Genomic DNA, 26,779 nt, shown 5'->3' on the forward strand with positions numbered 1-26,779 from the left:
AAGTTGATATAACCTTGTGCATAAAAAAAATGATTAATGACTATGTGGAACTGTGTTTTGTCCGGTAATGTCTTGTAACCCTATTCTGGTGACAGAAGTGGGTTAGGGGTGTTACACACCTGACAATATTTTTGATTAGCCACACAACCGGGAACTCATGAACCTATAATCAATTATCAAAGCACACAAATTAACCATCAAAGATCCATCCAAGATAGGATCCTTTTATCAAAATTCCAGTCACTAAAGCGAGGTTCGAGCACTTACTTCTCAGAAAACAACATCCAAATCAAGAATTACTCCACTGGAGGAATTTGATTCTCACACCCTTCGCCTAATCAAAATCATGAGAAGTCTTAACACAACATGAAATGAAAACAAAAAACCAACAACTCTAATATTGTTCAAGAACAAATTAAAGCGAAAATAATAGAAAAGTAGGTTGACAAAACTTACACCACGCTTTGAACTACGATCGAAGAAAGAACCTCACACAAAAACATAGAAGAAAAAATGAAACAAAAGCAAGCAAAAACAATAGAGAGGAACAAGGAAAAGAAAACTCAGAAAAAGAAAAAAAAGAAAAGAAACAAAAGAAAGGGGAAGAACGTGAAAAAGATAAGATTTTGGATAAATTTCAAAAATAAAAAAAGTAAAAAAAATAATTTTAACCAAATCCTAACCCACTAGATTTAATAGATTTCAAATTGAATTCAACCTTCAACAAATAACAAGTAACAAAAATATTTTACAATTTCTCACAACAGGATTCGAACACAAGACCTAAGGGTAAGTTGAAGCCTTACCACTGTACTAACAGGCTCATCCTTATTAATAACCAAATGAAAATAAAAGATAAACCCAAGAGCTCAAGCCTAACATAATACCAAAATTAATAGGAAAAATCTGAAACAAAGGAATTAAACTCAGGATCTAAAGTAGACATTTAAGACACTTAACCACCAAACCAAATCAGATTACTTGACATGATTTAAACAATTTAAATATAAGAAAGTTGAGGGATTACACCAAACTTAGAAACCACCAAAACCGGGTGTTACAAATCGGGTTAAACAACCATTAGTATCTATTAGGAATATTAAGAAGTCGAAAAAAGACATAACTATTTTGAACTTTGAATTTTGTGGCAGAAAACACAGAAGTGAATGGTGGTAGAAAATGAAACCATGTTTCCGATAGTTTTCTTTTGAGCATATCGCTTGAAATTGTACAAAAAAAGTTAATAATCTTCCTGTCGCTACCCAGATATTTATTTTGGTTGAAAAAAAGGTCGGGGAACCATTAGCACAAGGATTTGGTGCGTATTTTCAAGATTTAAGATCAAAATTACCTGTTTATAAAATTATGTTATTCGCATGATGGTGAATTAAATGAGTTCATAATTATTGTATAAATTGAATTGTGACTATGGGTACTGAAAAATTGAGAATCAGATTGAAGTGAATAAAATAGAAAGTATACGGTTTAAATGATCTGAGGTACTCAGTGTTAAATCGAGTTAAAACATGTTACATACTATATTGGAGTGTGAATTAAATTTATAATGAGATTGAAATTTTGTTTCCTAATAAAAGTTTTGTTTATGCTTCGTTATATCCGATGATGCACTATGTATGCCAGTATAGTTACTTCCGTATACCAGATGATGATTCACTGTATGTGCCAATATAGGTACTTTGGTATATCCGATGATGAACTGTGTTTGTCTATATAGTTACTTCGGTATATCCGATGATACACTATGTGTGCTAGTATAGTTACTTCGGTATATCCGATGATGCACTGTGTGTGCTAGTACAGTGGCTTTGATATATCCAATGATGCACTGTGTTTGCCAACATAGTTACTTCGGTATATCCAATAATGCATTGTATGTGCCATTATAGTTGCTTTAGTATATCTGATGATGCACTGTGTGTGCCAGTATAGTTTTTTAGGTTTATTCGATGATGCACTGTGTGTGCCAGTATAGTTGTTTTAGTATATCCGATGATGCATTGTGTATATCAATATAATTATTTCACTTTTACCCGATGGTGCGCTTACATGCCAGTATAAGTGTGTTGATTTGTTTGATGATGCAGTCAAGTGCCAATATGATTATTTCGATTTTAGACATAGATACAAGTAAATTAATCTATGCATATGGTTTGATTCTGAGTCAAGTTGATAAATTCATAACATATGAATGAGTTAAAGGAAATAGGAATTGAATTGATATTGAGATCCAATGACTTGAATACAAATTGTGATAAATATATAAATATCGATGACACGTGAAAGACCATGTGGTAAAGCTAAACTAGTCTGAGAACCGATGAGGAAGAATAGCAAAGGATTTAATTTGATTAAATGATAATAAAAATCAAAATTAAAATCAAAATAAAATCCCATTACTTAAATCTTTCTTGTGTAAATTTCTGGGACGAATTTCTTAAGGAGGGGAGAATTATAATGACCCGAAAGTTAGTGGTGAAGAAAAACACGATTTTGGGACCTCATTTCGTGAACTGAGCCTATAAATATTTTTATTTAATATTTTCAGAGTTATATTATAGGTGAATTAAATTTTGGATAGGTAATTTTATAGAATTAGTGATTAAATAAGGTAATGGGACTAAATTGTAAAAGCTGTAAAAGTTTAATTACTAAGAAATATTTAATTAGAACTTAGATAAGGGACTTAAGTTACAATTATACCATTATATAAATGAAAGTGGATGGTGGTTGATGGTTAAATGATGATTAACATATTTGAATCTTTATTAAATTAAGATAAAAAGACAAAATAAAGTTTAATAAACAATGAAATAAAGCTTGTAGTGTAGTGATAAATGCAAAATTATACATATTTTTACCCCAAATACCTAGCATATTTATGGATGTTTATTACTAGAATTATGGATTTTGGTGCTCTTAATCCAGTTATTTCATTTTTTGTACTTAGGAGAGCACCAAGAGTCAAGAGGAGCCAAAAACAAGTCAAAAAGGACCAAATCGAAAAGATGACACGGCCTAAGCCTTGCCACACGGGCAGCTCACACGCCTGTGTCTTTCGAGGGTTTCAACCAAGGCTTTCACGATTAACACGGCCTGGCCATTGACCCACACGGTCGTGTGCAATTTAACGGACGAACACAGCCGGGCAATCATGTCACACGTTCGTGGCACACGGGCGTGTCCCTTTTTCAAAAAGTTGTATTTTACATGGAAAAGGATTCTTAGGGAGGAAGAAAGCCAATCTATAGCCTATATAAACACCCTAAGTATGACTTACAAAGGGGTCGTTCTATCCAAAACTTTTCTGGAATACAGAATCACACGCCAGGAATTACCTGAAGAAAGCCAGATGGTCTATCCTAAAGCCGGAGCTACTCCAAGACTGAAGATCTCTCTCAAAATTCCTTCAGGGGTTTTAGAGTTTTTTTTATGTTTTGTTATTTTCATAGTTTTCATATGTACTCTTATTTTATTATGAACTAAACCCCTTAGATACCTAAGGGGGTTGAAACCTATGATAGATCTTATTGTTATTATCTGAACTGTATGATAAATACTTGATTTGTTCTTAATTATGTGTTTTTAATGCTTGAGTTAATATTCTGGGTATTAATTCATGATTTGATGTGCTTATGCAGAGGAGCAAAAGTCCCTGTCCAAGAGTAGATTTGGCATAATTCAGTGGAGTTGATCGAATGCCTAGAAATAGGGTTACGAGATTTTGTCAGATTAGGGTGAAACCTAATATGGGAGTCCATAGATTGATTTACTGCTTCCCTAGGGTTTTAATTAAGAAAGAGATTTCGATTAATTCAACTGAGGGTTAGACGTTATTAGTCTCGAAAGAGATAATAATATAGGTTAGGGAGTCTTACAGATCAAGTCAAGTGAATAAATCGTCTGGTTTAGAGTCAGATAACAAGTGAAATCTAGGTGGATTCCTCCTTGGGTGTCATCTTTATCAATTACTTTTCTTCAAGCCTTTTTCCAAATTGTCTCTTTGCTTTAGTTTAATTAGTTAATTAAGTTTAGTTAATTAGTTTAATAAACAACCCCTCCTTATTTCTAGGTTAAATAATAAAAAGATAGTTATCACTAGTACTTTTGGTTCCCTTGGGTACGACATCCCGGTCTTGCCATTACTATACTATTGTTCAATAGGTGCGCTTGCCTTTTCGCCGTGATAATAGTTAGTTTAGGTTTGATCTTCATTATAAATATTTATTACTTGTGACGAATCACGCGATCAAGTTTTGGCATCGTTGCCGGGGAATTAAAATATTAGGAACGCTCAATTTTTATTACTTTAGCCATTTATTTTTCTTGCAATTTAATTTAATTTAATTATTATTGTTTATTAATTTACTTTTTTCTTTCTCTTGGCGGGTTTTTATAGTTTATGACTAGAAGAAACCCGTCGGGACCATTACTTTTTGATGAAGAAATCAATCGTACCGTTCATAGAAATCAAAGAGAAATAAGGTGCAGCTTACGATACACGGAGAATGAGCAAGAAGATGATACTCAACTCCTAACCAATGAGATGGCTGAAAACCAAGGCAATCAGCTATCTCCTACAATTGCAGCTAATCAAAATCCTGCTCCACGCACTATGTATGATTATGCTAAACCTTCTTTAACAGGAACTGAGTCTAGCATAGTTAGACCGGCTGTAGCTACAAATACTTTTGAACTGAAACCTAACACAATTCAAATGATACAACAGTTTGTTCAGTTTGGTGGTTTGCAAGATGAAGATCCCAACGCTCACTTAGTAAATTTTCTAGAATTTTGCAATATATTTAAAATCAATGGCATTTCTGAAGATGTCATTCGTCTTCGGTTATTTCCCTTTTCACTGAGAAACAAAGCTAAACAGTGGTTGAACTCGTTACCACAAGGGTCTATTACTTGGGAACAAATGACCGAGAAATTTTTACTAAAATATTTTCCGCCGGCTAAAATGGCTAAATTACGTAATGATATCTCTTCTTTTGTGCAGATGAATTTTGAAACACTTTATGATGAATGGGAGAGATACAAGGACTTACTGAGAAGGTGCCCTCACCATGGGTTACCGCTTTGGCTGCAAGTACAAATATTCCACAATGGTCTGAATCCCTCGACTCGGCAAATGCTTGACGCAGCTGCTAGCGGAACCATCAACAACAAAACACTTGAAGAGGCTTATGAATTCATTGAAGAAATGTCACTGAATAACTATCAATGGCAAGTCATGAGGACTAAGCCCACAAAACAGCCGGCGTTTATAACGTCGACTCATTTACTATGCTGTCAAATCACGTAGAACTTCCCATTAAAAAGATTTATGGTTTACTTGGCTCTATGCAGGTACATCCAGTAATGAGGTATGACTCAAGCGGAGGAGGTGTACATACAGAATATCAATCCTTCAATCCCACAAACAAAGAGGAACAAGTCAACTATATGGGTAATAATAACTTTAGATCTCAAAATAACCCATACAGTAATACTTATAATGTAGGTTGGAAGAACCACCCAAATTTCTCCTGGGGTGGTGAAGGAAATGAAAAGCCACAAAATCCTCAGGGTTTTCAACAGCCATCTTATCAACAAAAGAAGAAACCGAACCTTGAGGAGATGCTCTCAAAATTCATATCAATGTTAGAAACCCGTTTCCAAAATACCGAGACAGCACTTAAAAATCAACAAGCATCGATCCAAGGACTCGAAACTCAGATAGGCCAGCATTCCAAACTGATCTCCGAATGACCACAAGGTAGTTTGCCAAGTAATACTGAACCTAACCCAAGGGAACAACTCAACGCAATTAATACTCAAGATGACGAAGGAGTCGTTGAGCCTGAACCAGAACCGAGGCAAGAAACTGTGGTAAGCAAAGGGAGAGATAAGGTAGGTCAAAATACAAACAAACCAGTGACTGTCGAATACAAAACTTCGTGTGCCATACCCTAACGCGATAAGGAAAGACCACTCAGACGAACAATTCGGTAAATTCCTTAAACTTTTAAAAAAATTACATATTAACTTACTGTTTATTGAAGCTTTGTCGCAGATGCCAACTGCAATAAAATTTTTAAAAAATCTTTTAGTAAATAAGCAGAAGTTGGACGAAGCGTCACATGTGGATCTAAATGCAGTCTGCTCAGCTATTCTATAGAATAACCTACCCCACATATTGAAAGATCCAGGGAGTTTTACAATTTCTTGCTTAATTGGTAGTTTAGATATGCGTCATGCATTAGCTGATTTAGGGGCTAGTATTAACGTAATGCCTTACAAAATGTTTAAGCAGCTAGGTCTTGGGAAACCTAAACACACTAGGATGAACATTCAATTGGCAGATAAAATTATAAGATTTCCTAGGGGTATTATTGAAGATGTACTAATAAAAGTAGATAAGTTCATATTCTCCGTTGATTTTGTTGTTCTAGACATAGAGGAGGATAATAGCACCCCTTTGATTTTAGGAAGGCCCTTTTTAGCAACTGCTAAAAAAATTATTGATGTTGGCATAGGTGAGCTTATACTTCTAGTGGGAGGTGAAACAATCACCCTTCAAGCTCGTAATTGTGGCATCACATCGAACATTGAAGGTAATAGTCCACACCAATCTACTAAAACTGACAATATGACTTTACAGAAATTAAGCTTCAAAGAAGTTCACGAGCCATGTTCCAAAAATGATAGAGGACACATTCATGAAGAACGAAGGCTACGGATAGAGGAGCTAGACGAATGGCGAGAACACAAATCGAGAACACATGATAAACTGAAACTACGTCAAAACAAGGCCGATACCTCTCCTAATCAGCTTAAGGTTGGCGATGAAGCCTTACAAGATGCCGCAGATCCCCACATTGTCACTACCACACTGAATGAGGAAATCCCTCTTACGGTACTCAGTATTTTTCCATTTGGTATGGTAGAGGTGAGTCACCCCAAGTTCGACACTTTTAAGGTAAACAACACCTAATTAAAACCCAATTTTGATGAGATTGATAGCAGGAATGAGGAGTATAAACTCTTCGAACCACCCTGACCATTCACCGGAGAGGCAAGTCGAGCTTAGACTATAAATAAACGCTTCTCAAGAGGCAACCCGAGAACTAACATATTCTGATTTCTTTATTTTCAATTTCTAACACTTTAAATCATTAACTTTATCTTTGAATTACAAAGTTTCTCAGCACACACGGCCAGGCACACAGGCGTGCCTAAGGCCGTGGCCAAGCAGGGGAATAAACACGGCCATGTGATACGGCCGTGTGGAAGCAAAACATGATTTCCCCAAAACACGGGATGCGATAAATCCCCACGGTCGTGCGACATGGCGTGGGTGAACTTGATAGGTGAACATGGGCGTGGGAACAGAAAAACACAGGCGTGCCAGGGGTAAGGCTCCATTCTGTTTCTTCAACACGGGCGTGAGACACGCTCGTGCTTATAAGCCGTGGACAATAATACACGGGAGTGGTACCTTAACACATGGGCGTGGGAGAAGTAAACAAAGCTAGGCACGACTGTGCGATATGGCCGTGGGCCACATACGCCTAAGACACACAGGCATGGGATAGGAGGTGGGCACGACCTAAATTGCAAAATTCAAAAAACACGGGCTCACCTTCAGAGTACACGGGTGTGGCCCTGGGCCATGTGGCTTCCCCCTATATAAGCAAACCACTATTCATTTTCTTCTTCCTTCCAAAAACCTAGCCAAAATCTCCCCTTCCCCACTCCCTAATCCCTATTCCGGCCACCATTACTCAGATTCTCACTTCCCCAACCCTCAAACCACCCTAAAATCCACTCCCCCTAAATTAATCCTCACTTTCCCCTCTCTTTTCCCTCTATTTCCTCCACACGACTGTACACCCACGCAAAACGCCCGTGCTCGCCACCAACATGCTCGTGCGCCACCCTACAATAGCCTTTGGTTCACTTTCTCAACCTGACTACTTTAGGAATTTGCTTTAGTAATTTCTATATTTGAATTGTTTAAACTACTAAATAGCATATGCTATTTTTAGGATTCTTGCTTAACTGATGATACATCTTTGATTCCAGTAAATGATTCTAAATAATCATATAAAATTTTCACCTCTCACTTGATATAGTTAAATGTTAAACAAAGACAAAGCCTGTGGAAATAGAGGCCCTCGAGCCGAATTTCTTTACCGAGTTCCCTAACATCTTGGACCTACTATATAAATGCTCATACATTTTCAGGTACATTATGTCATCATTGAGAGGCAAGAAGGCCGCGGTCCCATCCTCAAAGAGACGTAGGGGACTGAGTTCTTCCTTGGTATGTGCTATAGCCAAAGTTCGGCACCCATTCCTTGAGTTTCCATAAGCTTCGCAGGAGGAGCTATTTCAGGTACTACGCGCGTGACCCCTCACTACAAGTCGCTGCATTGACTGGGCTGCCGTAGAGCAAGTCTAACTAGTTGATGCCATCCGTGCCCTCCTGACCATAGACCCATGGGAATGGTTCTTCGCTATTATCGAACCCACTTTTTTATAGCTAACTTTAGAATTATGCTATACTTTTCATTTACAGGTGGTGATGACGAACAATGATGACCCCGGCACCATTCACTTTCGATTAGGCAGTGTAGTTCATGCGATGAGTGTCCCAGAGTTTGGAGTCGCTCTGGGATTTTACATCGATGAGTTTATGGAGGAGGAGGACATGAATGCACTACCACGCAATATCTACATTTTGCCCTCCTCGTGTTGGAAAGCTTTGGCACCATTCTCTTCCACCTACAACCCCAGCCACTCGAAGGCTTCAGCTCTCGCCCCTTCCCTACGCTATCTCCATCCCATATTGGCACACACATTGACCGGAAGGAGAGAGAGCACTGGCGTTGTCAACACCCACGACGCCTACTATTTATGGTGCATGGTGAATGCACACGTGGCTGACGTGGCATACTTCATCGCTTTCGCCATTCGCCATCAGACCGTGTGACATCGAAAGGGAGTAATCTCTATCGGCCCCTACGTGACGCGCCTTGCCAGACACTTCGGCCTCCTCAACACCGTGGCCCAGTCATCAGCGGTTACACTGATAGGTTAGATGTCCCCACAGGGCATCACGACTATGTTACAGATGAGGATGATTGAGCGCCACCGTGGGACCGTTCCTCCTCAGTACCGTATCACTCATGCCATTGGCGAGGAGGATCTAGAGGACATTCCTAATGATGTCCCCCCACAGCACGAGGAGCCTTCTACCACGCCACATAGGGAGTGACCAGTTCATGCGGCTGCTTTATTGGCACACCTTTCCGACTGACTCGCTCACTTCGAGCAGTATTGCACTACACAGTTCGAGATGATTCACGAGTGAGATCGGTGACATGATAGACAGATGGACGACATGTAGGCCATGATGTAGCAGGTGTGCTAGCACTTTCACGTCGCCACTCCAGCGCCACCACCTGAGAGCCCTACTGACGAGGATCATTGAATTCTCTTATCTTTTTATTTTGATTTTTATTTTTCTTCTTATTTTTCTTTTCATTTCAATTTTATTATTTTCTTTTGAAAGGCATATTTATATTAGTAAATTTTACTTTTTTCATTTCTCTAGTATCTCTAACAAGTAATCCTACTACACTCTCTTCCACACCAACTCTTAATAAGCCATTCATGATTCTATAGACTTCCAAGCAAATCTGCTAGGAATATTTTACAGAATGAGGAAACAAATGGGAAATAATACCTCACGAGTGCCATATTCAACAACCCAATTTCGTCATCTAGCTAAGAACAGTGGCAGCTACCACTTTCCCCAAACACTCTAGCCTTAGAATCAAGTTCCACATCTATATAATAGGGAGTTTCACCTCCTTCCCTCTTATGATTTTCTTTATTTTGAATAATCTATCTTTGTACATTGAGGACAATGTACATCTTAAGTGTGGAGGGGTGAACATGAACATGATGCCTAACTTTTTGCATTATTCTCAAATCCAAGAATTTGATCTTGTGCTTAAGTGATTTTCTCATAATATTGATCGAATGAATTATGATTGATCTATAATTATTGTTGATATGTCATGAACTAGACCATGGGAATTATGCATGATTATTTGATTATAGGACATTAGAGAATTGAGAATGATAAATTGATATTTTGAGAACTAAAATTTTTAGATTATTTTCCTAAATTGAGGTATTATCTTAAAATCTTAAGTATACAGGAATGACATCAAAAACCCAAATTTTTGGTGAGATTTTTGAGCCTTTTGAGCGTATAGCTTTCTTTCTTGCTCACTTCTTTTGTGGTTTGATTGTGTCAACTTTGAACTTTTATTCTAGAACTTGCTTCGATTATACATGTCGAGATCACACGTATGATTTGATATACTGAGATGATAAAGGCACTTAGGACTTGACCCACTTACTCCATAAAAATCCTTCCCACATAATTAAACCCTTAATAAACCCCCTTGAGCTTACTAACCCTTTTTATTAATTAACCCTCATCATTAACCCATTAACCCATTATTGTTGAAATCCTTTTACTTAATTTACCCTTCTTTATTGGTATTATTTTTAATATTGTTACCTCACTATGTTAATCATTTTTTGTTACTGAATCAGGAAGTATGATTTCTAATTGTATGACTTGATTTGTTCTTAAAAAAAACTCAGTATTATTATTGTAATTCTCAGCAAGCTAAAAGTTATCATGACCTCATGTAATATAGTTTTAGATACTTGTTTGTGATTCAGTAATTAAGTTTTTGATAGTTGGGTAATATATTGAAATTATCTCGATTTGTGTATCATATCATTTACAAGTGGTGGAGATTTGATTTTCATGCAAACCTATGGTAATAACTTCTCATGTTAGACAATCGAGTGCTTAATCTTGAACCTTAAACACTTTGAGTGATTTGAGTGAATCTTTAGTGAGGATGTCATCTCTTGTATATTTAGGACTAAAGTTAATTACTTAGAGGAAGGAGATTGATTACCTATGATTTTATTATCAAAATATTCGATTTAGATTGTTTGAGGCTTTTAATGCCCCTATAGTTGAATTCTCACTATCTAATTTTCTGTGGAATAACTTGTAACATTATCAGTAATGATTATGTGACTGAAAGGAATGAATTCTAGTAGTAAATGAGAGTTTTACTTGAGTACAAGCAAATGCTTAAGTGTGGGGGTATTTCATAAACGTAAAATTATACATATTTTTACCCCAAATACCTAGCATATTTATGGATGTTTATTACTAAATTTATGGATTTTGGTGCTCTTAATCAGGTTATTTCATGTTTTGTACTCAGGAGAGCACCAAGAGTCAAAAGGAGCCAAAAACGAGCCAAAAAGGGACAAAATAGACCAAATCGATAAGATGAAACGGCCTAAGCCTTGCGACACGGGTAGCTCACACGCCCATGTCTTTCGAGGGTGTCGACCAAAGCTTTCATGATTCACATGGCCTGGCCATTGACCCACGCGGCCGTGTGCAATTTAACGGATCGAACACGGCCTGACAATCACGTCACACGGCCGTGGCACATGGGTGTGTCCCTTTTTCAAAGAGTTGTATTTTACACGGAAAAGGATACTTAGGGAGGAAGAAATCCAATCCAAAGACTATATAAACACCCTAAGTATGACTTAGAAAGGGGCCGCTCTCCCCAGAACTTTTTTAGAATACAGAATCACACGCCGGGAATTACCTGAAGAAAGCCAGACGATCCATCCCAAAAGCCGAAGCTACTCCAAGACTGAAGATCTCTCTCAGAATTCCTTCAGGGGTTTTAGAGTTTTCTTTATGTTTTGTTATTTTCATACTTTTGAGATGTACTCTTATTTTATTATGAAATAAACCCCTTAGATACCTAAGGGGGTTGAAACCTATGATGGATCTTGTTATTATTATCTAAACTGTATGATAAAAATTCTTGATTTGTTCTTAATTATGTGTTTTTAGTGCTTGAGTTAATATTCCGGGTATTAATTCATGATTTGATGTGCTTATGCAGAGGAGCAAAAGTTCCTGTCTAAGAGTAGATTTGGCACAATTAAGCGAAGTTGATCGAACACCTAGAAATAGGGTTACGAGATTTTGCCAGATTAGGGTGAAACCTAATATGGGAGTCCATAGATCGATTTACTACTTCTGTAGGGGTTTGAATTAAGAAAGAGATTTCGATTAATTCAACTGAGGGTTAGACGTTATTAATCTCGAAAGAGATAATAATATAGGTTAGGGAGTCTCACGGATCAAGTCAAGTGAATAAATCGTCTGGTTCAGAGTCAGATAACAAGTGAAATCTAGGTGGATTCCTCCTTGGGTGTCATCTTTATCAATTACTTTTCTTCAAGCCTTTTTCCAAATTGTGTCTTTGCTTTAGTTTAATTAGTTAATCAAGTTTAGTTAATTAGTTTAATAAACAACCCCTCCTTATTTCTAGGTTAAATAATAAAAAGATAGTTATTACTAGTACTTTTGGTTCCCTTGGGTAGATATCCCGGTCTTGCCATTACTATACTATTATTCGATAGGTGCACTTGCCTTTTCGTCGTGATAATAGTTAGTTTAGGTTTGATCTTCATTATAAATATTTATTACTTGTTACGAATCACGCGATCATGTAGAGAAAGAGAAAACATTTCTTTTGTCTTCTCTAAATAGTCAAACCTCCATTTCCAAAGAGAAGGAAACTTTCGGCCGAGGGTTTGTGATTTTGAAGCTCTAATTAGTTACTGCAATTTAGTACTTTTCTTGTAATTTTTATGTTTTCAAAATCCCGGGTGCTTAATTTAGTTGACCTATGTGTTATTTTTTGGAACTGTTAAAGTTTTGAAAAGATGCCATTGATGATATTTTAAAGTTTTAGGTACCAAATTGATAGATTTTAAGCTTAGAGATGAAAATGGACTAAATTGTGAAGTTAATTTATAGTTTTGCTCAATAAGGACTAAAATTCATAAAAACCAAGTTTTTTGGTAAAAATGAGAAATAAAAGGTCCTAAATGCACTATAATGAAATCGAATTAAAAATTTGAGTTTTAAATTAGAAGTTAAGTTAGTCTCGATTTTAGGAACTAAATTGAATAAATTGTAAAATTTGTGTAAAGTAGTAAATTCAGTGTGAGTTTGATTTTTTATTTATGATTTGGTGTATTTATGTTAATTTGCATCTAAAGTCAACCCGGATTCCTCAAAACGTAAAGGAAAAGGTAAAGTTATCGACAAATAGCTTAGAATTTATTGTTTGTATTTCAATAATTCAAACCTTTCAATTGTTGCATTTACGAACTGTGTTTGCATGGTAAGATTATAGGTAAGATAGAAATGATAAAAGAGCATAATAGAATTGATGGTTAGTGATAAGGACTAAATCGAATAGTTTTGAAAACATTGTATATTGTTGTAAATGTGCAATTGAATCAGTTTCCTGACAAAGTAAATTGTCACATGTGTGATTTGAGAAATTGAGTATAAATTAAATTGAAATAAGGATGGATAGTAGATATCAGACTAAAAGCTTAGAATTGTGACTTTAATATTATTCAATTTAATCAATTCGATTAAGGTAGGGAAAGATTTATATGTTGCAACTATGATAGCTCGGTTTAAGATATGCAATTAGATTAATTAATTTGGTGATGTATTAGGACTTGTAGATTGACATATTAAATCGCATTATATGATTTATATTATGTTTTAATTTCTATTATAGGAATACAACTGAGTTAGACTCAACGTACAATTTTATTTTCTATGCACATGATAGGTTTGATCATGTTCATCTGTAGATATCAGCATCCAACAGTAATCCTAGACTCAGCGTGTTGGTGATGTTTTTGTTAACTTAATGGTATGTACCTTAGTGAGTCTTATGAGATATAATGTTAAGTCGATGAATGGATTGATATTTTCATATGGTACATACACTTGTCTTAGTTGGTTGATAATGATATGAAACTTGTAAATGTTAAATATATGGTTCAAATGTTTGATAATGAATTGATTGAATGTTATATGTGATTTTAATAACTAAGATAGCATTTTAATATTACTATTAATAGGTAAGGGAAATGTTAATTATATATTAGACATGAAATGGTCAAATATGGATGAACTGAATATGCATATTGAGTGATGAAATTCTTGTTGAATAGAATAAGTATGCTTGTTTATTGGTTTAAGGGATGGGATAGTTGGTACATTATGTTAAACTTTAATATTTTGGCAAGCTTGATGCGTAACATGTAGGTGTGTTTTAAGTCATATTATGATGTGGAAATAGTGAAATATATAACATGATTTTGTTAATATGAATGTAGTAAGTAGATGTTGGTAATGTTAAGTATGAAATGGTTAATTGTTGATTGATTGAATAAGTATTGTATATGGATATGTTTTGGGTGGTCTTATTTATTCATATTTGTATTTTGAAAGGATTGAACTATGAATGTGTCCAATTGGTATCTCTTTTAGTGGAATTATAGAGTTTAGATGTAGATACCATTGTGTTTTGGAACTAGATTAAGCATGGATGTGGATAGACATGAAGTAGGTCATTAAAACAATTTTCAGTGCCACATGGTCTAGCTACACAACTGTGTGCCGTACATGGGGTAGTGACACGACTGTGTGCCACAAAATTTTAGCATGTATATAAAGTACACAGTCACAATTTGTTACATAGCTCAGTCACATGGCTGTTTGACTTTTTAGTGAATAATTACTTTGTGTCCCACATGGCTAGTGAGTTGCATGGTTTGGATACACGGTTGTATAACTCTAACCCCACATGACTATAGCCTTCCACAAGACCTGGGTACACAGCCGTGTGACATTGTAGTGAATAATTAAACTCGATATTGTTTGAAATACATGATTTGTGTGAATATATTTAATTAATTACTGTTAATTAAAATTTTGAATTATGAATTGCATGTAACTATTTCGTTAAATGTCGTAGCATCTCTTCGCTTAGGTCTGGCAGCCGGATCGGGTAAGAAGTGTTACAAAAATAAAAAAATACACCAAATTAAAATAGTTGATAGTGGGATTTTATGATGGATGTCATTAGCTTAAGTTAATGAATTTAAGGTTTATATTAATCATGATTAAGTTTAACTAAAATTAAACCTAGTATATAAGTAAAATTAGTGAGAAAAAGATGAAAACAATTATCATCTTCTTCCCAAAGCCACCATCGACCATGTTAGAGGAATGAAGAAAATGTGAAAACCTAGCTTGGTATTCGGCCAACATTACAAGTAAGTCCCTAGCCATTTTTCTTTGATTTTTATAGATTTTATTATTATCATGGTACCTTTTTAAGCTAACCCATGTATCAATTTATCCAATTAGTGAAATTCTGATAAGTTGCCATTTTTTAGAATTGGATGAATTAGGTGTGACATTGATAGAAATTAATTTTAGATTATGAAAAGGACAAAATTGTAAATCTTAACAAGCTTGATTGTTAGCTTGTGTACATTAGAGACTAAATTGAATAAAATGCAAACCTATTATGAAATTATGGAAGGAATAAGAAGTAGAAGGTCCCTAATGAGTAAATGTGAAATTATGAAATTTGTAGATTTAGATAAAAAGTTATGCTTGTCCAGATTCTATGGGCTAAATTGAATAAAGGGAAAAATATGTTTTACCTTGTATTTGATTGTGATTTGAATGGAAATGAATAATGTTATATGTTTTATGATTATTCGTAGCTAATGTCGACATGAAACTTTGGGAGGGAAAGGAAAAACGAATGTATTGACGAGTGACTCATAATCTTGATTTGTACTTTTATGATCTAGAATAGAAATATCCATTTACATATACATGTTTATTGAATGGATGACCATTGATGTGAGTATATAGAAATAGAATTAATTGTTTTGATTGAGTTTGATATGGAATATTGAAATGAGGACTAAAGTGAATCAAAAATAAAATTATATAAATTGCTTGAATTGTTATAGGTGATATAGAAAAAGGATAGAAACATATTATATGACATGAAATGTATGAGTATGGTGATGAATTGGCTTATGGTTATGAATGTGAATGGGAAATGGCATATGTATCATGTTGTATATTGTATTTGAACATTGGTATTATATTAACTAGCCGGGATGAGTCAGATATAGTTGACATGCAACGGACTGGATTATGTATGAGATTATACGCTTATGTGCCAGGATGCACCTCATGTGCCAGGATGTGCTTTGTGCGCCAGGATGTGCTTCGTACGCCAATATGCATTTTACATGCCAATTTTCCTTACTTCAGTTTATCTGATGATGCACTTTGATGCCAATTTGGTATGTTGATTGGGTGATTCGTGTATCCGTCCGAGTCTGAGTCTGAGTCAGAGTCATGTTAATAAGGGTTCCTATGTGAATTGCGATAGAAATATCATGTAAGCTATTGAGCAAATCATTTGAAAATGTGCCATAGGGGCCGAAGGATTGTGAATGAGTCAATCTAATCTAAAAAAGGGATTGAATGGTAAACTAAAAAGGTAAAAGGTGTTAAATGAATATGATATTGAGTGGCTCGTTGTCGAAGTGTATAATTGCTCGCTTGGTTTATAATTGATGATGAGCTAGGATATAGGTTAAAGAATGGTAATCAACTGGTGAATTGGCTTATCAATGTTATATGTATACTTATATGTATTGAAAAATGATAAAAATTGATTTGTTTTTGTAGGACATGAATAGACATGGAATATATAGGTAGATGCATATGTATATGTATATGTACATGCAATTGTCTCAAATTATGGTGTTAATGTTTATGTTATATTATCTTAAATCATGAAAGTATCATTAAGCCCTATTGCTTAATGTCGCGTGTGAATGTGTAATGCGAATGTGCAAGTATACACGTTGAATCAAATAATAAAGTGATGAGTAAGTATCGTCTCCATAGGGATCATAATTGATTAAAATAATTGGTTATGCTATTACTTATGAAATTTACTAATTAAATCGTGCAAAAGAAACAGATGACAAATTGATGAAGAGAATTAATGAATGGATTAACAAAATCAATTATGAATGAAAAAAATGGTAGGGCAATTGAAATGTTGTGCCAATTCTCAAAGAATAAATAGGGAGGATTTATATTGTTGAATGATAAAGGTTGGAATTACTAAGGCTTTATTCTTATACCATAATAATGCCATGGAAAAATCTTAACCATTCTATTGCTCGGGGATTCACTACTGTAGTCTCCTTCTTTCGAAAGTCAGACTTTGAACTACCATTTTGAGTTTTTTGTATGTCTACAAAACTCAAGAATGATATCAAGACTGTTCTTCCTTTTCGTGTACAGATTGCAACTTCTATGTCTAGAGTGCTGCAAATATTCTTTTGAATACTTGCCTGTATCAACTGATTATAATCCAATCTATTTAATCTTTTCAGAATTAAATCAGATCTACTAACATACCATACAATCATCTGTGTCTAGAGCTTACATGCATGCATTTAAAATAATCAAAAATCGAATGAAATAGTAATCTAGTCAAAATCATACCATAGGCATTAAAGATAATAAAAAATCACCTAAATAATTCCAACCCAATGAGATTTAGCTCATGGATTGGGCATTCAAATCCAAAACAAAACCATTCAACATCATCTTTAAGTTCACGAATCACAACGTTCAAATCAGAAAATAAAGCCAAAATTGGAGGAAGCTCTCACTACTCCAACTTTCACTTTAATAATGAGATTTGATGTAAAACCTATGGCAGATTTCTCTTCCCATTCCTTGCGTCTGTGACTTTTTTTCTCTATAAGCTGCTACCCTCTCCTTTCTTTTCTTTGAGATTTTCCACGAGAATCTGATGCAGAGAGAACACTGCTCTCTAATTCCTCTCTCTCTAAAAATCATCCCTTCCTTTCTTTTCTTTTTCCTCCTTTATATAGTAGGTCCCTCCCTCTCAACACACACCTTTTGCTTCCTATTTTTCAGGGTGGTTTATCTAGTACAAGTGCATCTGACTGAGAGTGACGTGGACTGAGTGCTGCATCATCTTCCTAGAATTGCTATGGCATTCTTGTTGGCAATCTAACCAGCATTTTGCCATGACAATATTTCACTTCCATCATTTTCCTACTCTTTTCTTTCTTCTTTCTTTCATCTTGCACCTACTGCCAACTACAACCAACACCCTTTTTCCTCAATAATAAAGGTATGAAATAATAACATTTATAACACAATCCAAGTTTTGTTATACAATTTTCTAAAAATATTCTAAAAATGCAAACATATTTACTTAATTACAAACAATTAATTCACTCTAGAGGCTTGAAATATAACTCTTTTCAAGAGTTCCCACACCCATAAACTTGAATTATTGCTTGTCCTCAAGGAAAATATGTATGAATATGCATGAATGCATGAATTTTCCAAAGCACATAGTTACCATATATATACTGGTAAACCATCTGCCATATATTCTATACCATGGGGCTAATGTATAAAAATGCCCAAGTGTGTGTTTTTGGACTAAATTGAAAGAATATGTGATTGAATAAGTTAATTTTGAATTCATATAGATCAAGAAAAGAATAATTCAGATTTAGATCAGGGAAAAGTAAGGTTGTTGATTAGTCGATCCGATCAGTTAATTCTGAACACGAGGTAGTTCGTATAATTGAACTTAAATGTGTACATATCTATTTGATGGATGAAATTGAGATAGTGATTATTCTATTGGATAAATGTTGAGATATTAAATGAAATGCATGAATTGAGTAAGGCAAATTGCCGATAAGACCATAACCGGGCTATGGCAATTGAATAATAAGACCATAACCGGGTTATGGCATGTGAATGAAAGACCACAGCAAGGCCTTGACAATGTATGTGTAAGACCATAGTTGGACTATGGCATCAGAAAATTGATGAATTTGTATCATAAGCACTTATAAACCAGAGCGGTTTGATAAGAGTATTGATGAGAAACAGAAGTGCATGGGTACAGGTATTTACGAAAAAACTATTCAAGTATCAAGTTAGATGAAGTTGAGAACTCATGAATCATAATGATATCTTATGAATTGATGCTTCAATGTTTATGATATCATCCATTTTGGTTTGCTAATGAATGTTGTTATTATTTCATGTTCACATACAGACTTACTAAGCAGTGAAGCTTACTTTGTTTACTTTCAGAGTTTTATAGTTCTATGAAGCTAGCTTGGATCCGAGAATCGTCAGAGATTTCATCGTACTATCGATCATCTATTTTGGTACTTTTTAGTTATGTATATATGGTATATGACATGTATAGTCTTGAGTCATTTTGGTATGTTTGATGGATATGTATTTTGGCCATTTGAGGTGGTATAAAATGATGAACTTGTTGATGCTTATGAATGTGAAAATAGTTCTACTTTCAATGTTTGGTAATAGACCTATAATGATTGAATGGAATTGAAGTGGTTATGTATGTTTGGATTAATTTTGCTAAATGAATTATACATGTGAATTATGCTTAGGAAAGCAAATTAAATTGTTTGGTATTTGAATAGGTAAATGATATGGAATTGAGTATTGAATTTAGTTGAAATGGATATGGTATGATTATGTATTGGTTGATGACATTTGGTTGCATAATTGTGTCTTAAAATGATACCATATGAGCTTGTGTAAGTATGTGCAAAAAAGGTTGCAAATTGGCTTTGCAAATGGCTTATTTTTGTCCACACGGGCAGAGACACGGGCGTGTGTCTCAGCCGTGTGCGACACACAATTATGCTACACGGTCATGTGTCCCCTGGTGTTGAAATTGAATTGAAGTCAGTATGCTCCACACGGTCTCACACACGGGTGTGTGTGGCCTTTTCGAATGGCACACGGACGTATGGTTGGCCATGTGATCCAAGTCAGTATACTCTCCAGTTTTCAGGTGTGTTGGCACACAGGCGTGTCCTCGGCCATGTGATGCACGTCTGTATGTATGCCCTGTTTCCACGCGGCCTAAGACACGGGTGTGTCTACTAGCTGTGTGAGGCACAGGGCTTGTCCGCACGGGCGTGTGACCTTTGTTTATATGAAAATTTTTTAAGTTTTCCAAAAATTATTGTATGTTATCGGTTTAGTCCTGAACCACTTCTAAAGCATGATTAAGGCCTCGTTGGCCCTTATAAGGGACAATGTGATTGTTTTGAATGATGTATGAGAATGAATGCTTGAGGTTAATAAATGTAAGCTAAATGTTGTATATTGATCGGTAATGCCTCGTAACCTTACTCCAGCAATGGATACGGGTTAGGGGTGTTACATTTTATTAGTATCAGAGCTACGGTTTATTCGATTCTAGGACTAACGTAGTGTGTGTAAGAGTCTAGCTATACATGCCATATATACTCTGCGATAGTGTGATGATTCCTGACAGCTTAAATTGTGTTTTTGTACAGTAATAGATCCCGAACGAGCTATAGTGGATGATGTAGGGAGTAATACGCTAGCTTCCGCTCAAGGGACAACGCCTATTGAATCTAGACCCGTGTCGAGTAGTCACAGAGGTGAGGCTAAAGAAGCCTTTTTTTAGATGATGAATGAATGGTTCATGCAACACATTCATGCTAATCCAACTGCTCAACAATCTCTACCCCCACCTATGCCTCCACAAATTCCTGTTGTTTCTCAAGTTGTAGATCCGAACAAGCCACTAATAGATAAAATTCGTAAATATTGGGCTGAAGAGTTTCGGGCTACTGTTGATGATGATGTTGAGAAAGTCGACTTTTGGCTCGAAAATACCATTCGAGTATTTGATGAATTGTCTTGTACTCCTGAGGAATGTATTAAATGTGCTATATCATTGTTGATAGACACTGCATATGAATGGTGGAATACCTTGATGTTTTTAGTACCGAGGGAACGAGTGACCTGGGAATTCTTTCAGACTGAGTTCTGAAAGAAATACATAAGTCATTGATTTCTTGATCAAAAGCATAAAGAGTACTTAGAGTTAAAACAAGGTTGCATGACTGTCACCGAGTATGAAAGAGAGTTCATACAGTTAAGCAAGTATACTCGAGAGTATGTGTCTACTGAGGAGATTATGTGTAAACGGTTCATTGATGGGCTGAACGAAGATATAAAACTACTAGTTGGAATTTTAGAGTTAAAAGAATTTGTCGTTTTGGTTAAAAGGGCTTGTAAAGCTGATGATCTTAGCAAAGAAAAGAGAAAAGTAGAATCAGAAGCTAGAGACTTGAGAAAAAAATCAATGAGTAAGCCGTATCACTCTTTATCAAAGAAATCTCGAGATTTGTTTAGTCGATCAAATACATCAGTGGAATACTCTAATAGAGATCGTGGGAAGGAAATTACGAGTTCAAAAACTCCAGCTCAAATAAACCTGAATGTGGACGATGTGGAAAATGACATTTTGCAGAGTGTAGATTGAATGATAAAGCTTGTTTTAGATGTGGCTCGCATGAACATTTCATCTGGGATTGTCCTGAGCTAGATGGAAAGATAAGTCTCAGAATGTAAGATCGAGCAACCTTATTATGAGAGGAAGATCATTCATAATGTTTGAAATGTGAGTGGTGGCAGAGGTGCAACTCGAGATATTACTGCGAGATCCAATGCTAGAGCACCTGCCAGAGCCTACGCTATTAGCGCTCGCGAAGAAGGGTCATCTCTAGATTTTATAACTGGTACTTTCGCTCTCTATGATACTAATGTGATTGCATTGATAGATCCAGGATCAACTCATTCTTATATATGTATGAATTTAGTATCCAGTAAGAATTTGCCTATAGAGTCCACTAAATTTTTTATTAGAGTATCGAGCCCCTTAGGTAAATGTTTTTTGACAAAGTCTACAAGAATTGCCTGTTACTGCATTGGGATTTCTGTTTTCTGGCTAATCTGATGTTGTTGCCATTCGATGAATTTGATGTGATTTCGGGTATGGATTGGTTAGCGTTTCATGATGCTATAGTGGATTGTAGACAAAAGACAATAGAACTGAAATGCCAGAACAATGAGATTATTAGAATTGAATCTAATGATCTAAATCGTTTACCAGTTGTGATCTTGTCTATGTCAGCTCAAAGATTTGTGAAAAAAGGGTGTGAAGCTTATCTTGCCTATGTACTTGATACGAAAGTGACAGAAACAAAGATTGAATCAGTACCAGTTGTGTGTGATTATTCAGTTGTATTTCCCAAACAATTACTAGGTTTACCACCTATCAGAGAAGTTAAGTTTGGTATTGAATTAGTACCAGGAACTATGCCGATATTGATAGCTCTATACAGAATGGCACTGACTAGACCAAGTTTCTATCCCTGGGGTGCATCGGTGTTATTTGTGAAAAAGAAAGATGGCACGATGAGAATGTGTATAGATTATCGACAACTCAACAAAGTGATGAACAAGAACAAATATCCTTTGCCTCGAATAGATGATTTGTTTGATCAGTTAAAAAGGGCAATAGTGTTTTCAAAAATTGATTTGAGATCGGGTTATTATCAGTTGCGAGTTAAAGACTCCGATGTGCCTAAGTCTGTATTTAGAACAAGGTACGGACATTACGAATTTCTTGTTATGCCTTTCGAACTAACCAATGCACCTGTTGTTTTTATGGACTTGATGAATCAAATTTTCAGGCTGTATTTAGACTGATTCATAGTTGTATTTATTGATAACATTTTGATCTACTCTTATGATGAATTTGAACATGCAGAGCATTTGAGAATTGTATTACAAACTTTGAGAGATAAACAGTTGGTTGCAAAGTTTAGTAAATCTGAGTTTTGGCTACGAGAGGTCATTTTTCTAGGACATATAGTTTCAGTCTCGGGTATCCGAGTTGACCCGAACAAAATATTAGCGATTATATATTAGAAGCCTCAGAGAAATGTATCTAAAGTCCGTAGTTTTTTGGAATTAGCCGACTATTATAGACGATTTGTGAAGGGCTTCTCAATGATTGTGACTCCGATGACACAATTGCTTCAAAAAGATGTTAAATTTGAGTGGTCAAAAAAGTGTCAGCAGAGCTTCGAACAGTTGAAAGCATTATTGATAGAGGCACCAGTGCTAGTTCAGCCTAAGTCCGGTAAGGAATTTGTAGTTTTCAGTGATGCATCATTAAATGGCTTGGGTTGTCTTTTGATGCAAGAAGGTAAAGCTGTAGCTTATGCCTCGAGACAATTGAAGCTACACGAAAAGAATTATCTGACTCACGATCTAGAGTTAGCCGCGATAGTGTTCGCATTGAAAATTTGGCGTCATTATTTGTTTGGTGAGAAATGTCATATTTATACCAACCGTAAAAGCTTGAAATATTTGATGACTTAAAAATACTGGAATTTGTGACCATGAAGATGGTTAGAATTGCTAAAAGACTATGAATTAGTAATTGACTATCATCCGGAGAAAGAGAACGTAGTTGCTGATGCTTTAAGCCGAAAGTCTTTATTCGCTTTACGAGCTTTGAACACACAATTAGCTTTTTCTGACGACGATTTGATAGTAGCTAAGTTGAAAATTTCTACAAAGAATTTGTGAAGCTCAAAATTTTGACAATGAATTGGAAACAAAACGAATTCAGTGTGAGTCGACTCCTAATTCAGAATTTCGAATAAGGCCTGATGACTGTTTGAGGTTTCATGATAGTATATGTGTACCAAGAAACTCTGAGCTTATTCAGAAGATTTTAAATGAAGCACACAGTAGTTGTTTATCAGTACATCTGGAAAGCATGAAAATGTATAATGATTTGAAACAGTCTTATTGGTGGCACGGTATAAAACGTGATATCTCAGAATTTGTTTCAAAATGTTTGATTTGTCAGCAAGTCAAAGCTGAGCATCAAGTGCCGTCAGGTTTTTTACAGCCTATTATGATTCCTAAGTGGAAGTGGGATAGAGTAACAATGGATTTTGTGTCAAGTTTGCCCTTATCTTCAAAAAAGAAAGATGCGATCTGGGTTGTTGTTGACAGATTGACGAAATCAACTCATTTCATTCTAGTACGTACGGATTACTCACTTGATAAATTGGCAGAGTTGTATATCTCAGAGATTGTTCAATTGCACGAAGTGCCACTATCTATTGTTTCGGATAGGGATCCGATATTCACTTTGCAAGTTTTGAAGAAATTGCAAGAAACTTTAGGTACAAAGCTGTATTTTAGCATAACATTTCACCCTCAAATGGGTGGTCAATCTGAGCGAGTTATTCAAACACTTGAGGATATGTTACGATGTTGCATTCTTGAGTTTGAAGGTAGCTGGGAGAAATATCTACCGCTAATGGAATTTGCTTATAATAATAGTTTTCACTCAAGTATTAAAATGGAACTGTACGAAGCTCTATACGGTCGTAAATGTAGAACACTGTTGTACTGGACTGAGCTTAGCGAAAATAAGATTCGCGGAGTTGATTTGATTAGAGAGACTGAAGAAAAAGTGAAAGTAATTAGCAATAGTTTAAAAGCAGCTTCTGATCAACAGAAATCGTATGCGGACTTAAAAAGGAAAGATATTGAGTTTCAGATCGGGGATAAAGTGTTTTTGAAAGTGTTTTCATGGAAAGAGATATTGCGATTTGGTCGAAAAGGGAAATTGAGTCCGCGATTCATCGGACAATATGAGATTATTGAGCGAGTTGGGCTAGTGGCATATCGGTTATCTTTACCATCTGAGTTAGAGAAAATACATAATGTGTTTCATCTGTTGATGCTTCGACGATACTGATCTAACCCTTCACATGTCATTTCCTCGACTGAGGTTGAAATTCAGTCTGATATGTCATATGCTGAAGAGCCAATTCAAATTTTAGTTCATGAGACCAAAAAGTTGAGAAATAAGAAAATCGCATTAGTGAAAGTGTTATGGCATTGACACGGGGTTAAAGAAGCTACATGGGAACCCGGTGATGCTATTAGAAAACAATATCCGAACCTATTCACTGGTAAGATTTTCAGGGATGAAAATCCCTAAGGGGGAAGAGTTGTAACATCCTGATTTTAGCTAAATCAGGACAGTGGTTTTGGAACCACAAATTTGAGATCAAAAAATTATTTTATTATTATTTTTGGTGTTTACAACGTGCTATTTGATATGTGTGAAAATTTCGTGAATTAATTTTATCGTTTAATTAGTTAATTTGAGAAAAAGGACTAAATCACTTAAAATGCAAAAGTTGCATGCTATTAGTTAAAGGTGTCAATTGGCCTTGGCTTTTAAATATGATGGCCTTAAATGGTGGTTATTCCATTATATTAGTAAGTGGACAATTTTGGGCATATATTAAATTATTTTAAATGGTTATTAAAAAGGTTAATATTTTGTAAATAAAGTAAAAATAAAGCATAAATTTCATCCATTATCATCTTTGTGCACCAAAATTAGAAGAACAAGAAGGAAAAATAGGGTTCTTCATTCAGCTATGGATAATTGAAGCAATTGGGTACGTTTTGAGCTCGGTTTTTTATGATTTCTATGTTTTTGTGATTATTGCTTCGTAATTTAGCTAGCCGTACTTTTAATTTTGAATTTTTTAAAGATTTTGAGAGTTTCCATTGTTGAATCTATGTGTTCTTTGATGTTTAATGTTGAAATATGAAAGCTTGATGATAGTTTTACTAGTTTTGTAATGTGATTTTTGACAAAAATGTCAAAAAGGGATTAAATTGTGAAATGTGTAAATTGAGGTGTTGAAATGTGAAATAAATGAAAGTTTTGGGCTTTTAGGGACCTATATGTAATTCGGTCAAGCTTGGGTTTAAAGAAATTATGTAAATTTTGTATAATTGTGAAATAGGGACTAAATTGATTAAATGTACAAGTTTAGGGGCTAATGTGTAAAAATGCCCAAATGTGTGTTTTTGGACTAAATTGAAATAATATGTGATTGATTAAGTTAATTTTGAATTCATATAAATCAAGAAAGAAATAATTCGGATTTATATCGGGGGAAAAGCAAGGTTGTCGAATAGTCGATCCGATCAGTCAATTCTGAACACGAGGTAGTTCGTATAATTAAACTTAAATGTGTACGTATCTATTTGATGGATGAAATTGAGATAGTAATTATTCTATTGGATAAATGTTGAGATATTAAATGAAATGTATGAATTGAGTAAGGCAAGCTGCCGATAAGACCATAGTCGGGCTATGGCAATCGAATAATAAGACCATAATCGGGTTATAGCATGTGAATGAAAGACCACGACAGGGCCTTGGCAATGTATTGTAAGACCATAGTTGGACTATGGCATCAGAATATTGATGAATTTACATCGTAAGCACTTATAAACCGAAGCGGTTTGATAAGAGCATTGATGAGAAATAAAAATGTATCAGTACAGGTATGTATGGAAAAATATTCAAGTATCGAGTTAGATGAAGTTGAGAACTCAGGAATCATAATAAGGATAAATTTTATGATAGCTCACGAATTGATGCTTCAAATGTTTATGATATTATCCATTTTGATTTGTTAATGAATATTGTGATTATTCCATGTTCACATGCGGACTTACTAAGCTGTAAAGCTTCCTTTGTTTAATTTTAAATGTTTTATAGTTCTACAAAACTAGCTTGGATCTAGGAATCGTCAGAGACTTCATCGCACTATCGATCATCTATTTTGGTCCTTTTGAAGTTATGTATATATGGTATATGGCATGTATAGGCTTAAGCCATTTTGGTATGTTTGATGGATATGTATTTTGGCCATTTGAGGTGGCAAAAAATGATGA

The 26,779-nt window shown here is 35.2% G+C and overlaps 1 non-coding gene across 1 annotated transcript; it reads right to left on the minus strand.

Annotated features, from left to right (window-relative positions):
* Positions 1 to 4,990: 4,990 nt before the first annotated feature.
* On the minus strand, positions 4,991 to 5,097 carry LOC121225727 (small nucleolar RNA R71). Its single transcript, XR_005923593.1, has one exon. It is a non-coding gene; the product is annotated as a small nucleolar RNA R71 (small nucleolar RNA).
* Positions 5,098 to 26,779: the final 21,682 nt, after the last annotated feature.

Source organism: Gossypium hirsutum, chromosome A03 (assembly GCF_007990345.1).
Source record: "Gossypium hirsutum isolate 1008001.06 chromosome A03, Gossypium_hirsutum_v2.1, whole genome shotgun sequence".
NCBI lineage: Eukaryota > Viridiplantae > Streptophyta > Magnoliopsida > Malvales > Malvaceae > Gossypium > Gossypium hirsutum.